This window comes from Delphinus delphis, chromosome 4, assembly GCF_949987515.2.
Source record: "Delphinus delphis chromosome 4, mDelDel1.2, whole genome shotgun sequence".
NCBI lineage: Eukaryota > Metazoa > Chordata > Mammalia > Artiodactyla > Delphinidae > Delphinus > Delphinus delphis.
Genome location: NC_082686.1, coordinates 92961745 through 92974658, shown reverse-complemented (window position 1 = coordinate 92974658; position 12914 = coordinate 92961745). Strand labels below are relative to the sequence as shown.

Genomic DNA, 12914 nt, shown 5'->3' with positions numbered 1-12914 from the left:
CAAGTATATAGAGATACTATGTATGAAATAAAATGTATCTGTTGTTCATAGTACATTCCTTACAAAGCTCTGGAGAGTAGGTTTAGATGTTTGGTTTTCTTGATTGTTGGCGGTGTTTTAGTAGAGCATTTACAAAAGCAACAAACCTTTCTCTTATTAATGCTGATCATTCCCAATAACAGAACTTAGACATGTGTTAGGTTAAGAGACCTTTCTCTATCCAAGGTGAATAGGTGAAAAAATTGAGGAAAATAGATAATTCTGCTTTTCCACAAATAATGTGGCCATTTCAATATTGCACATGAGGAAAGAGAAACTCAGAGGGAATAAAGTGTCACTAGCAAGTGGAACACTTAAGAATTGAACCCAGATCCATCTGTTAGCAAGCAAATCCTGTGCACATCACTCTGTGCTAGAAGGTCCAGTTTAATTCAGTTAAATATATTTAATATTATATACACTTATACATTATATATTGTATTGTATGTATGTTAAAAGAGAGGTAGAAGGGGAGAAAGCGAGAATGAGAAAAGGAGGGAGGCAAGCTATATTGAGACTGTATTCTGTTTTCTGTTATTATTGCTATTATTATTGTTATTATTTTGTCTTTTACATTGGTTTCTGGTCTACTTCTTGAGGTATTCAGGGAACAAGAGGATAGAGAAAGATTTTTTAATTTCACCAATATTAGGAGTCAAAAAAGATGAAAGAACATTAGCATTATATCATAAAATTTCATTTCAAATGTATGTAGCCAAAATTAAGATTCATATTGAGTTGTAGTTTGACTAGTTTGTTTTAGATTTGGATTAATTTTGAAGCTTTTATTAAAAACACTCTATTTATAACCCAAAGTTCTTTGTAACTCAATTAAATGCTATCAATAAGAAATACCTTTTGAGTATGGTGTAAGGTAGTGTTCTAATTTCATTCTTTTACATGTAGCTATCCAGTTTTCCCAGCACCACTTATTGAAGAGGCTGTCTTTTCTCCATTGTATGTTCTTGCCTCCTTTGTCATAAATTAGGTCCCATATGTGCATGGGTTTATCTCTGGACATTCCATCTTGTACCATTGATCTATATTTCTGTTTTTGTGCCAGTACCATACTGTCTTGATAACTGTAGCTTTGTGGTATAGTTCAAAGTCAGGGGCACTGATTCCTCCAACTCCATTTTTCTTTCTCAAGATTGCTTTGGCTATTTGGAGTCCTTTGTGTTTCCATACGAATTGTAAATTTTTTTTGTTCTAATTCTGTGAAGAATGCCATTTGTTCACTTTATTGTACAAAAGAAACTAACACAGTATTGTGAAGCAATTATACTTCAATAAAGATCTGTTAAAAAAAAGAAATACCTTTTGATAAAAATATGGTTGATTAATTAAAAAGAAATATTCACATAATATTGATGAGTAAACCAGAAATAAGGAGACCTTACTGCACTAGAAGATAGAGCAAGATACTAGATGTTAAAATTTGATTAAATAAAATTAAAATTCAATTTGAAATTTAATAAATAATTTATATCAGGCTTCCTATAAATAAGTAGTTTGAAAAAACATTATTGGAAAGCATATTTCCAAAAACACTTGATCATTTTAGGTATTCTGTTTTTAAAAGCGTATGATCCAAGGCAGGCTCCTACCAAAGTTTCTCATTTATACCCATCATTAGACTAATTTGCTTAATGGACAGTCTTGATTACAAAACAAATTCCTTTGGAAACTTTAATCCTCAAAGAAAGGGAAAAAAGAACAGGTCATCAAAGAACATTCATTGGATGCCACAGAGAATGATTGTTCAACTTTCAAAGGATCTACTCAACTACTCCATCATTCAGCTTCAGAAGAAAATTATGAGTGGTTTTTATAAAAGGCCTTGGATGGAGTCAGGATAAACAAATCGAGCCACATTTTTGATCTGCCACCCCAGTAATTCTAATAAAAAGATTTTATTCTGATTTGTCATACACTTAGTGAACACATGTGAATGTGGGTTCTAGAATTTCAGTTAATGTCCAGAATAGTAAACTTCAGTTTCTGGAATTCTGTTTGAAAAACAGGACAGTTAACAATTTTCATGGCATTTTTCCATGGTGACTCAAAGATAATAGATATTAGTTCCCAGAATACATCTTCATGTATTTTTAGTATCCTATTAGGTAATTGATTTAGACTTGGAATCTTAAAACTAATTTAAATCACCTTAGGCTTTCTTACCATTTCCTCACCATCATATTCTTTTCTAGTTCGAGCATCATTCTTCTCTGTGGAGAAATTGGAAGCTAGGGTTTAATGGTTTGCTTTTCTATTGGTCATTTGTTCATATTACCTAGTTGGCCCCAAGCAATGTCATTCTTATCCTATCCTTGGTTATCTTTTTGCTCTGAAAATATCAGAGAAATTTCTTTTCTTATATCCTCAGCATTTTTCACAAACATCAGACAACTCAGTATTGTTAGGTATTCATATTCTTCTTACATGTTATGTTGTTCTTCCTTTCCCAGTTTTTCTTTTTAAACATACTTCTTAAGTGCAAAGTTACAAGAAAATCGGCCATATAATCATCCTGATTTCTTTAGATTCCTTTATGATTCTTAATCTAGATTGTTATAGATAAGAGAATATTAGAATCAACTGTAGAATAATATATGAATTTTTCTTTTTAATTTGTTTCTTACTGTCTGATGCTGGTAGTCACTTATATGTGGCTTTTGAGCTCTTGAAATGGAATTGGATACCAAGATGTCCGATATAAAGATTAGATTTTATACTTTGTATGAAAAAATTATAAAATATCTCAATAATTTTTAATAGTGTTGCATGTTGAAATGATACTTTAAAAAAATACATTGAGCTAAATAAAATATTGAATTTACTTTCACCTGATTCTACTTCTTTTTAAAAAACATGTTAGAAAATGTAAAATTGCATATGTCACACACACTTGTTTCTGTTGGGTAGCATTGATTATTCTCAGAATACTTCTAATATTTTTAATTAATTGTATTATCTTCCTATTGCTGCTGTAACAAATTACCATAAATTTGGTGACTTAAACAACAAAAATTTATTAATTTGTAGTTCAGGAAGTCAGAAGTCTAAAGTGGGTTGGCAAAGGCTGTCTTCTTTGGAGGCTCAAGGGAGGAGTCCATTTCTTTGCCTTTTCTAGCTTCTAGCGGCTACCTGTATTCCTTGGCTTATGGTCCTTTCCTCCATTTTCTAAGCCAGCAGTGTAGCACCTTCAGATCTCTCTCTATTTATCTCCCTGTGATCTCTGCTTCTGTTATCACATTTCTTAGTCTGACTCTGACTCTTCTGCCTCCTTCTTATTAAGGACCCTTGTGATTACATCAGGCCCATCTCAAGATCCTTAATCACATCTACAAATTCCCTTGTGTCATATAAGGTAACATGTTCACAGATTGCAGAGATTAGGATGTGGATATTTTTGGAGGGCCATTGTTCTGTTTACTATATTAAGTACATTTAATGTTATGCATCCTTGGTTTGTTTGTTAATTACAATTTTTAAAATCTAGTTTAAGAACAATGACACTTTAATACAAGCAACCAAACAGAAACAGAAACAAGTCTGAAGTGGCATGGTGCAATGGTTTCTCATCTATCAATGCCATGGACCACAGTGTGACCTTAGTTACATCAGTCATTTGCCTTCTTGGGCTTTTTCTGTTTAGCAAAAGGAGATTTGGGATGTCTATGCAAGGACTATAAAACGGTAATTCTTTGGGTCACAGTTCAAATATACTCTACTTTGTTTAATGATTAGTTTGAATCCTGGTACAACTAATTTCAGCTATTTTTCCTGTATCTTTTATCAGATTTGTGAATGAGAATATGAATTATTAATTGGTTTAATGTATTGCAGATAGCTAAGAATTATACTTGCTTCATTGTATAATAGGTAAACTCCATTTTTCTAAACTACCTTATAGTCTGTTAACTTTGTGACTTATAACAAATCTTGCTTTGAACTTTTTTGACATTATCTTCTCTGCATAATGTACTTAAGCAACTACTTTTTAAAAATTACTATTTTGTCTCTTTCCTTCTCTCCCTCCCTTCTAGTAAACTTAGATATAAGTGGTCAAGATTTCATTTTTAAAATAACAAAACATCATTTATTAGCTTGCTTATCTCTAGGGAGGTTTGGGAAGTTTTTAGAGAAAAAACCAAAATGCTTAAGCTGAAGGTCATGATTTTTAGAATGGATGGTTGGAAGGTTGAACAACTTCTTAGGCATTGAGTGTAATGTGGTTTTATCATTCTGTTTGATTGCATCATTCTACTGTTTGTTTCCAGGTATCAGAAATGATTTTATTCACATACAATCAAAAAACAAGCTCTAAATCCAAATACATGTGATTTTAGAAAAACATCCTTTTGAAACATTTGTTACATAATTCCTAGTTCAATGTAAATAATCAAACATTAACTAAAGAGGCAGATTTATGTATTCAGAGATCCTGAGAGGGAGAGACAGACACGAACAGAGAGAGAGAGGGAGAGAAAGAAAGAGATGGAGACACACACAGAAACATACAGAAACAGAGAGAGAGAGAGAGAGAGAGAGAAAGGGAATATCCATTCCTTTTTAAGATGTAATTTAAAGGTCTCCTTTATTTAATGTTTTAGGAAGTTATGGAACTAAATATTTTGGGACAGGTAGATCATGCTCATTAAATCAGTAATTGAACAATAATGAAAATCCAGGCTAGTGTTTACTTTTAATTGTGTAATTGGCATAAAATCCTATTCAGAGAAGAAAGAGTAACCAACCCATGTGTGTGAAGTCAATGAGATGGCAATGCCATTGGGATAGAACTAAAAATTTTTTTTCCAGCTTGAACTACAGAACATTAATTTTCATGTGACTTTTCCATAGTTCGGTCAAATTTTACAATAAATTTTATTAATACTGGAAATAAGACTCAAATAAGCTAATATACAATAAACTTTAATGGATGATGCACAATAGGATGGTTTCCTGGTTTCCTGGTTGTATTTATTTGGTACTAAAGGAATACTTAAGGAATACTTTTAATACTTATTATAAAATACATTTTAGACTGCACTATAATGTATTAAAATTAATCATGGTATGATGGAGTCAAAAGCAGCTAAAATATCAAGAGAATCTGCTGTGACAGTTATGAGAGGGTCAGCATAAATACTATTCAATCTTACAAATATATAAAGATCTACAATTTAAAATAAATCAGATTTTCCACAAAATGATAATGTATTAAGCTATTAACTAAAATCTTTGAAGTTGAAAATGTATATATATATATATATATATATTTTTTAAACATCTTTATTGGAGTATAATTGCTTTGCAATGGTGTGTTAGTTTCTGCTTTATAACAAAGTGAATCAGTTATACATATACATATGTTCCCATATCTCTTCCCTCTTGCATCTCCCTCCCTCCCACCCTCCCTATCCCACCCCCTAGGTGGTCACAAAGCACCGAGCTGATCTCCCTGTGCTATGCAGCTGCTTCCCACTAGCTATCTATTTTACGTTTGGTAGTGTATATATGTCCATGCCACTCTCTCACTTTGTCACAGCTTACCCTTCCCCCTCCCCATATCCTCAAGTCCATTCTCTAGTAGGTCTGTGTCTTTATTCCCGTCTTACCCCTAGGTTCTTCATGACCTTTGAAAACGTATATATTTTTAAGTAAAGAATAATTGTACCAATTAAAGATAAGTATCAATAATAGGTATTTTAAAAAAGAGCTCCTTCAAAAAGAAATGAAACAGATTCTTAATTATTAGCATATTATTAGCATAATAGCACAAACATTTGGAAGTTTTTAATAGATCAAAATGATTTAAGCTTGTTTTGAAATTTTGGATGTATTTCTGACTAAGTCTCTGAGCTTTGAAAATATGTTTCATTATCTCATACAACCCTTGATGAAGAAGCCCCATTTCTCTATGTAATAGTTTCATCCTAAAATATCTAGTCTTGATCATTCCTTCTTTGGTTTCCATTACAGGTCTTCAAACCAAGAAATATAAAGATGCATCTGGTGAATTTAGCATTCAAGCAGGTGTGTTCTCCCAATACATACCTGAAATATTCAGTATCAGTCAAGTGTTTTAAGTAGTCTTTTCTAATTAAGCAGGCTTATGTGAGCAGATTCTTCCCTGTAGAAAGAACCTCTTCGTAAACAGCCACCTTTGCAGTAGTTAGACCTTGTAATGTTGCAACACTTTTTATTTTTATGCCTTTCATAATCCCCAATTGCCATTCATTTAGATTCAAGACTTGAGCACTTAAAATGAGGTTACATCAGGGGAGTTCTGAAGATGGTAGAGGAGTATTTTTTCCGAAGACTTGCTTTTGAAATATGTTTTACAATATTTTATAAGGTATTTTTTTTTCAGACATAGACCAATCTTTCATAACATCCTAACATGTTTACTACCAGGCAGAACTTGATTGATTTGACCTGGTCGTAAAAGTGCGCTTTTATATCAATTATCCAAAAAAAAATTACAGTTCTCTTTTCATAATGACTCTTGTATTAAAAGCAACAATTAAATACTTTCTCATCTAGTTTTTCATAGAACCATGCAATTTCTTTATATGATCCATTTGGTATTAATCATTTTTAAATTTGTTTACAGTAAAGAAATTGAAATAGGATGTGTAATCCTACCTACTGTGGGTTTTTTCAGCTGAAATTTTAGTGACACAATCAAATTAGAATCCCATATTCCAGTTGGCACTCAAGTTTGCCCTTCTTGGCCCTTCATTTCCCATTATTGTTAGTCATAGTAATTTTTTACTTCCCTCCTCTATTTCATTCTCTGAAGAGAGACTAGTGAGCCCATCCAGCATAGAGAATAAATTTGTTTTCTTCATGTACTGACTAGTTTCACTCTTTGATCTATTGAGTCATTCATTCACTAATCATTTGCACTATGAGGAATATAAAGATTAAGTAAGTTTCTATCATCTCTGTAAAGTAAACCATCAGGGAAAGAAGTGAATTTTATTCATATTTTATTCTCATCCTCCTACTTCTTCTTTTACTTTTCCACCTTCAGTGACTCTTTCAACCTGTCAAACAAGTTTGCACTTAAACACACTAAAAATGCACCTTCATTTTTATATTAATATCTCTATCTCTTCAGTATGCATGGTGAAGTATTAATTCAGAATAACTGGTAACCATTTACAATCAACAAATCAATCATCAATAGCAAATTCAGGGTTTGTGGTTGTTGTTTGTTTTAAAGTCAAGTCTTCTGTGATATGCTTTGTACCGTGCCCAGTATGCAAGAGGTATTCAATAAGTGGTTACTGAAAGAATATGTCAGCCTCTCCAAATTTCAGAAATATTGTATCTGCTTCTTGTAGACCCCTTGTCTGCTCTATTCTCAAAGGAAATTAAATTGTTCTCTTACTCTTTCTTTATAACAAAGCTTCTTTGCTTATTGCCCAGGAACACTGTTCTGAATGGTTTACAATCTGTTGTTTGACGATTTGTCCAGACATCTTTCCTGAGTTCACTGTGAGTTGAGAATATTAACTGCTAATATAGCTCATTTTACTTCTAAGATTGGGCTCTAAAAAATTCTTCCCGAATATTTGGTACCTTCTCCTATTTTGCATTAATTATGAAAAATACTATCTAATGACTTTGAAATGAGATTTCCAGTTCTCATGTTTCACATCAACAAAGTCGCCTTATTTGAATTCACATGTGTGTTTTAAATGTTCTGGAAGAATCTTCTTTTGTGTTGTAGTTTGGCTTGGGGCTACTCTGAATTTGGTGGTTTCCAGTTAACTGGTCAGAACTGAACATGGTCAATTAATTGCCTGTTTCACAATTTCAGAGGCCCAGTTGCTATATGTAAGATCAGAGGAAAATACCGCCCCCCAAAAAAGCTAGTTAAGCATTACTTTTTCCCCCTATTTCAACCATATTTTTCTCATTTAGGTGGTGATTTTTGCTTGCTAGCTGGAAATTTTTATACCCCTTATAGAAATAAATAAGCATCTATGCATTTCCAGTTCTTAGAAATATAAAGAACTACAAATTTAAAAAAATCTGTATAGATTTAAAAAATCTATATAGACTTCTATGCAGACAGTACATTATGAAATTCTGAACTCTCATATTATTTTTTTCACTTCTACATATACTTATTCTAAACAGAAATTTTTCTAAAACTACAAGCATTCGTAGAAATCACCTAATTTAAATATTTCATTTTAAGAAAATGGTTCAGACCTACAAACACTTTACAATGTGATATTATAAATACCTGTGTGGTCAACATTAAGTATGAGAAAGAAAGCGCTGAACATTGGGTTGAGGCTCCCCACAATGTCTTTCCAATTTCATTAACTTTGGTTCATCCCAGAGATAACCTATGCCCTGAATTTCATGCTTATCATTATCATGCATGTTTATATAATTTTGCTACATACAGATATGCTCAAAACAATAGATATAATTAGATATAATAATGTTTTAAAACTTGATACATAAATATATCATCCCACAAGTACCTTTCTGCAACTCTGCTTTTGTTGTTGCAGCTCCACATTGCACTTTTGAGGTGCAGTCATGCTAACTCAAGTAGCTATAGTGCATTCACTTTTCTTTTTACTGCATCTAATATTGCAGTATGTGAATATTCTATAAATTCCTTGTTCACTAATATATCCAAAGATGTTTTTATTTTTTCTCTTTCAAGTAATTTTGCAATGGGTATTTTCCATACATGCATAGAGACCTAGAGAAGAATGCACGAGTGGAGAGACTGGATTTTGGGATGGAAGAATCTTTATTGCTCATTCTCTTGAAAGTTGTACTATTACCTGTTCTTCACGGTTTCTCCACATCCTCATAAATATTTCATATTGCTGGACTTATAAAATTTTGCCAATTTCATAGTTGTGAAATGGTATTTCATCATTTTAACTTGCATTTCTCTACTAACTAGGGAAATTGAATACCTTTTTCAGATGTTTATTGGACATTGAGAATCCTCTTCTGTCAACTGACTGTTCATCTTGTTGGCTCATTTCCTTTCTATAATATTTTTGTCTTTATCGATTTATAAGAAATCTGTATGTACTTGGATACCAATCCTTCTTTGGTTATATAACCAGAGATATCGCATAGCAAATATATTCTCTCAGTCTATGCTTTGACTTTTTGTATGTACATACATTTTTTTCATATGCCTAATCTATTGTCTGAATAATTCATCTTTCCTTACTGCCCTCTAATGCCACCTGGTATTTATCAAGTTTCCATAAATGTGGGGATAGATTTCTAAGCCCTCTATTTTGTTCCCCTGGACCAACTTCTAGCTATGAACCAAAGCTCCATTGCCTCAATTACTGTCATTATATATTAAGCCTTAATAGTCAATATAGAAATTCCCCATACCTTGTTCTTCAAAATTGTATTGACAAGTTTTGACCCTTTCCTCTTGTATAAACACTTTAGAATTAACTTTTCAAGTTCTATGAAAAACTACAGTGGGCTTTCAATAATAATTACTTCAGTTTTATAGATTAATTTACAACTGAGTCTTCCATCCAGGAGCAAGTATACTTGTTAGTTTATTTGAGTTTACTCTTTAATTTTAATAGATAAATTAACCCTGGGTCAGAAGTGACTGCTCAAAGTCACATAGCCAATTAATAACAAAACCAGTGGTAGAAGGAAGATCTCTTGACTCCTTAGTAGCTCGTACACTAAAAACATTTAATTATTTAGTCAGTTAAGAAAGACCTTGGAGTCCTTGCAGCTACTGCACCCACCAGCAGGAAAGTGAATTCAACTTCCCGAGTTTACTAGGCCCTTGATAAATCAGAGTGTAGTCAGAGGGCTTGCTAGAAATGCAGAATTTCATCCCTTCCCTGGTCCTACTGAATCAGAATCCTCATTTTTAAAAGATCCCTGGGTTATTGGTAGACACATTAAAGTTTATGAAATATTGCTTACCAAACAATCCTGAAATTCATTGCATTGGTTGTTTTTCTCTAAAACCTGCCAAAAATGCATATATATATATATATATATATACACACACACACACACACACACACACATATGAATATTCCTTTAAAGGAAACAGAATGTTAAGGATTTTTCTAAAAACAGCGTATCTCAGGAATACTGAGGCTTCTTTTGATATCTGTAGTTATTCAGGAAACAAATACATTTGCTTTGAAATCACTAGCTGCCCCAAATTGGCCTTTTAGCTACTATAAGCCATTGGGGAAAATTCTGTAGAAAAAAGATGGAATACTGCAGAGACAGAAGCACAGAAGATTCAGTCTTTAAAGTAAAACAAAGAAGAAAGATCAGACGATTTTTTCAAGTAGTCACATACTATTCATGTTAATCTCTGTTCAGCCTTCTTCTTGTTTCACTACTATAGCAGCCAGTTATCTACAGGGGGGAGAGGGGAGGGAAAAAAAAAAAACGGTGAGGAGAGGGGATTAAAAAAAAAAAAAAAAAAAAGTGAGATCCCTGCAATATCACGTCAAGCCACTAGGGGTATCTTTGTACCATTTTTCATCCTGCACTGATTTGGAGTAGAAACCTATATTAGGGGAAAACCAGGGTCCTCGGCATTTTTTGCGAGCAGTGCACCCAGAATCCAAAAAAGACTTTAAAAAGAAAGAAGGAAAGAATCCACAGTTCTTTTGGTCATCTGAACAGGGCTACGAAATCGCTCTACTGGACATCAGCACCAGGGATTCATTTTTGAGGTCAATTTCCAATCGAGATAAATCTATTGGATTAGTAGGATTATCTGATTGCAGCTGAAAGAAGTAACGTTGTTTGATCATTTGTATTTTTCGCCTGATGGTCGGATTTACATGGAGGTGGCTTTGAGTCTCAAGGATTCTGGATCGTGGTTGCATCTGGAGAGAAAAAAGGATCAATCGACACGTTTTGGAAGTGTCCGTGGGTGAATAAAAAAAAGAAAAAAAAAGGAAGGGGGGGCGCAAAACTGGGGTTGCGGCTGCTTAGAGAAGAAAAAAATAAATAAAATAAAGGAAGCATCTTGAATTCTGAAGCAAGAATTAACCGGGTGCTCGAGATTCCAAAATAAGCGTCTAGGAACTGGTAAATACTTAGAGCAATTCAGCTTGAATTTGACGGCGAAGTGTTACAGAAACTGTCTCCTTGAATTATTGGAAGGGGACTGGGGGAAGATGAGGGGGCTCCTTCTGTGGATTTATCTTACTGAGGGTAAGTGTGGGGTCTTTTATTGGGAGGGGGCTGCCTGGGTCTGTGTGCCGCCGCGCGGAAGGTGCTGCGGACAGGGTGCCTGTGAAATGGAAAGAGAAGTGGGGGATGTAGACCACCTCGCGCATCTCCGGTGGATCGCTAGGGAGCTACCTAGATCGAGCTCAAAAACCTTATTTTGTGGCGTCGGTGGGGAAGCCAAGCAACCCTCCAAGCTCTCAAGTTTGCATTGAAAATCTCTCAGTTGGGAGATCCCTCTTGGATCTAGTGCTTTCTCCTAGTGATACTTTAAGGAGAGGCGGCAGCGACGCCTTGGAAAACCTGCATGTGGAAGGGGGGGAAACCCAAGTAGAAATCGCTGCTGCCTCGGCCGCGGTTTTGGTGGCTGTCTTGGCTTCCAGGGGGAATTGGCCGTTTCATATTGTCTCTTTCTCCCTCGCTCTTTCTTCCTTCCCCTTCCCGCCTCTCCTCTCAGAAACACCAAAGGGTTACAGGGTCACTGCATCGGATAGAGACAGTAGAAGTGGGTGACTGGCCACACATGTTGTTTTGTAATTCACTTGCTCGACTTTGCATAATACAGTCCGAGGTAACTTTCTTCGAGTTGGACGAGTCCAGGAAGGCGTTGCAGCCTTTCTGCCGAGGGCCCAGGCTGGCAAGTGCGCCAGGCAGCCGGCTGCATTTCTGATGGATCCCTACCCTGGCTCCCTCGCCAGTTACTGGCTTTTCTTTCCAACTGAGCGGTGCGCGCGTTCCCAGACATTTTCTTGCAACTGAATTCAGGGATTTTTTTTCTTTTTCTTTTAAAATGTTACTTCATTGCTCTCAGTAAAAGCTCGTCGTTATTTACAGTAGGAAAATCAATTTCAGCAGATATAATTAAAATTAATCACTCAAATGAGTGAATATTAATTGACTTAGGAAACTGTAAGTTGCTTTGGAATCAGAAAAGCATATTATTTCTGAACCAATTTTGGAGTCCACATAGGTTCAGAACAATTACATATAAAGAAGAGGTTCGTTTAAAATATGTAGATAGATACGTTAAATAAGTTAATGCACTCCCCTCCCTTTATAAGCTTCTAATACCTCAGCATCATAGTTTTAGTTGGCTTTTCCTATTTAAGGCCAATTTGTTAAATTTTAAACCTCAGACATTCAGCTGTATTAGAATAAAATGGAGATATATAATAGTTAAACTATAAAATAATGTATTTTCTACATTTTAATCTTTTAAAGAAAAGCATCAAATATTTTTTCAGGGGTTTCTGTTTATAGATTATGAAATGTGACCTTTATGGTTTTAACATTGAAACCTCTTCATTAAGTGTGAACTCATTGAAAGGCAACTCTTCAATATCATCTAAAGCACTCATCATCCCAATACTTATTTCAGGAATTCCAGATACATCAGACGTTCAGGTATTAAAAGAGGAGCCTCACCAAACTTTCTTCCTGGATTTGTGTGTGTATATGTGTTTCGTAAATCTAAACACTGAAACAAGAACAATGCCATTCCTTTTTTAAGATTAAATAGTAAAATATGAAACTCTTGTCTCCCAAGGATTCTACAGTGGAAAAGTTACTTACTTCTGCAGACTTTGCGTAAGTTTTTCTAGAGATGATAAAAACAGTAAGAAATAGTTTCTACA

At 34.2% G+C, this 12914-nt stretch overlaps 1 protein-coding gene across 1 annotated transcript in view; it reads left to right on the top strand.

Annotated features, from left to right (window-relative positions):
* Positions 1–10631: 10631 nt before the first annotated feature.
* NLGN1 (neuroligin 1) overlaps positions 10632–12914 on the top strand; it is a 723285-nt gene continuing 721002 nt past the window's right edge. Inside the window, exon 1 of the mRNA XM_060011117.1 lies at positions 10632–11265. The gene's annotated coding sequence lies outside the window, so the exon portion shown is untranslated. The remainder of the gene's footprint in view (positions 11266–12914) is intronic.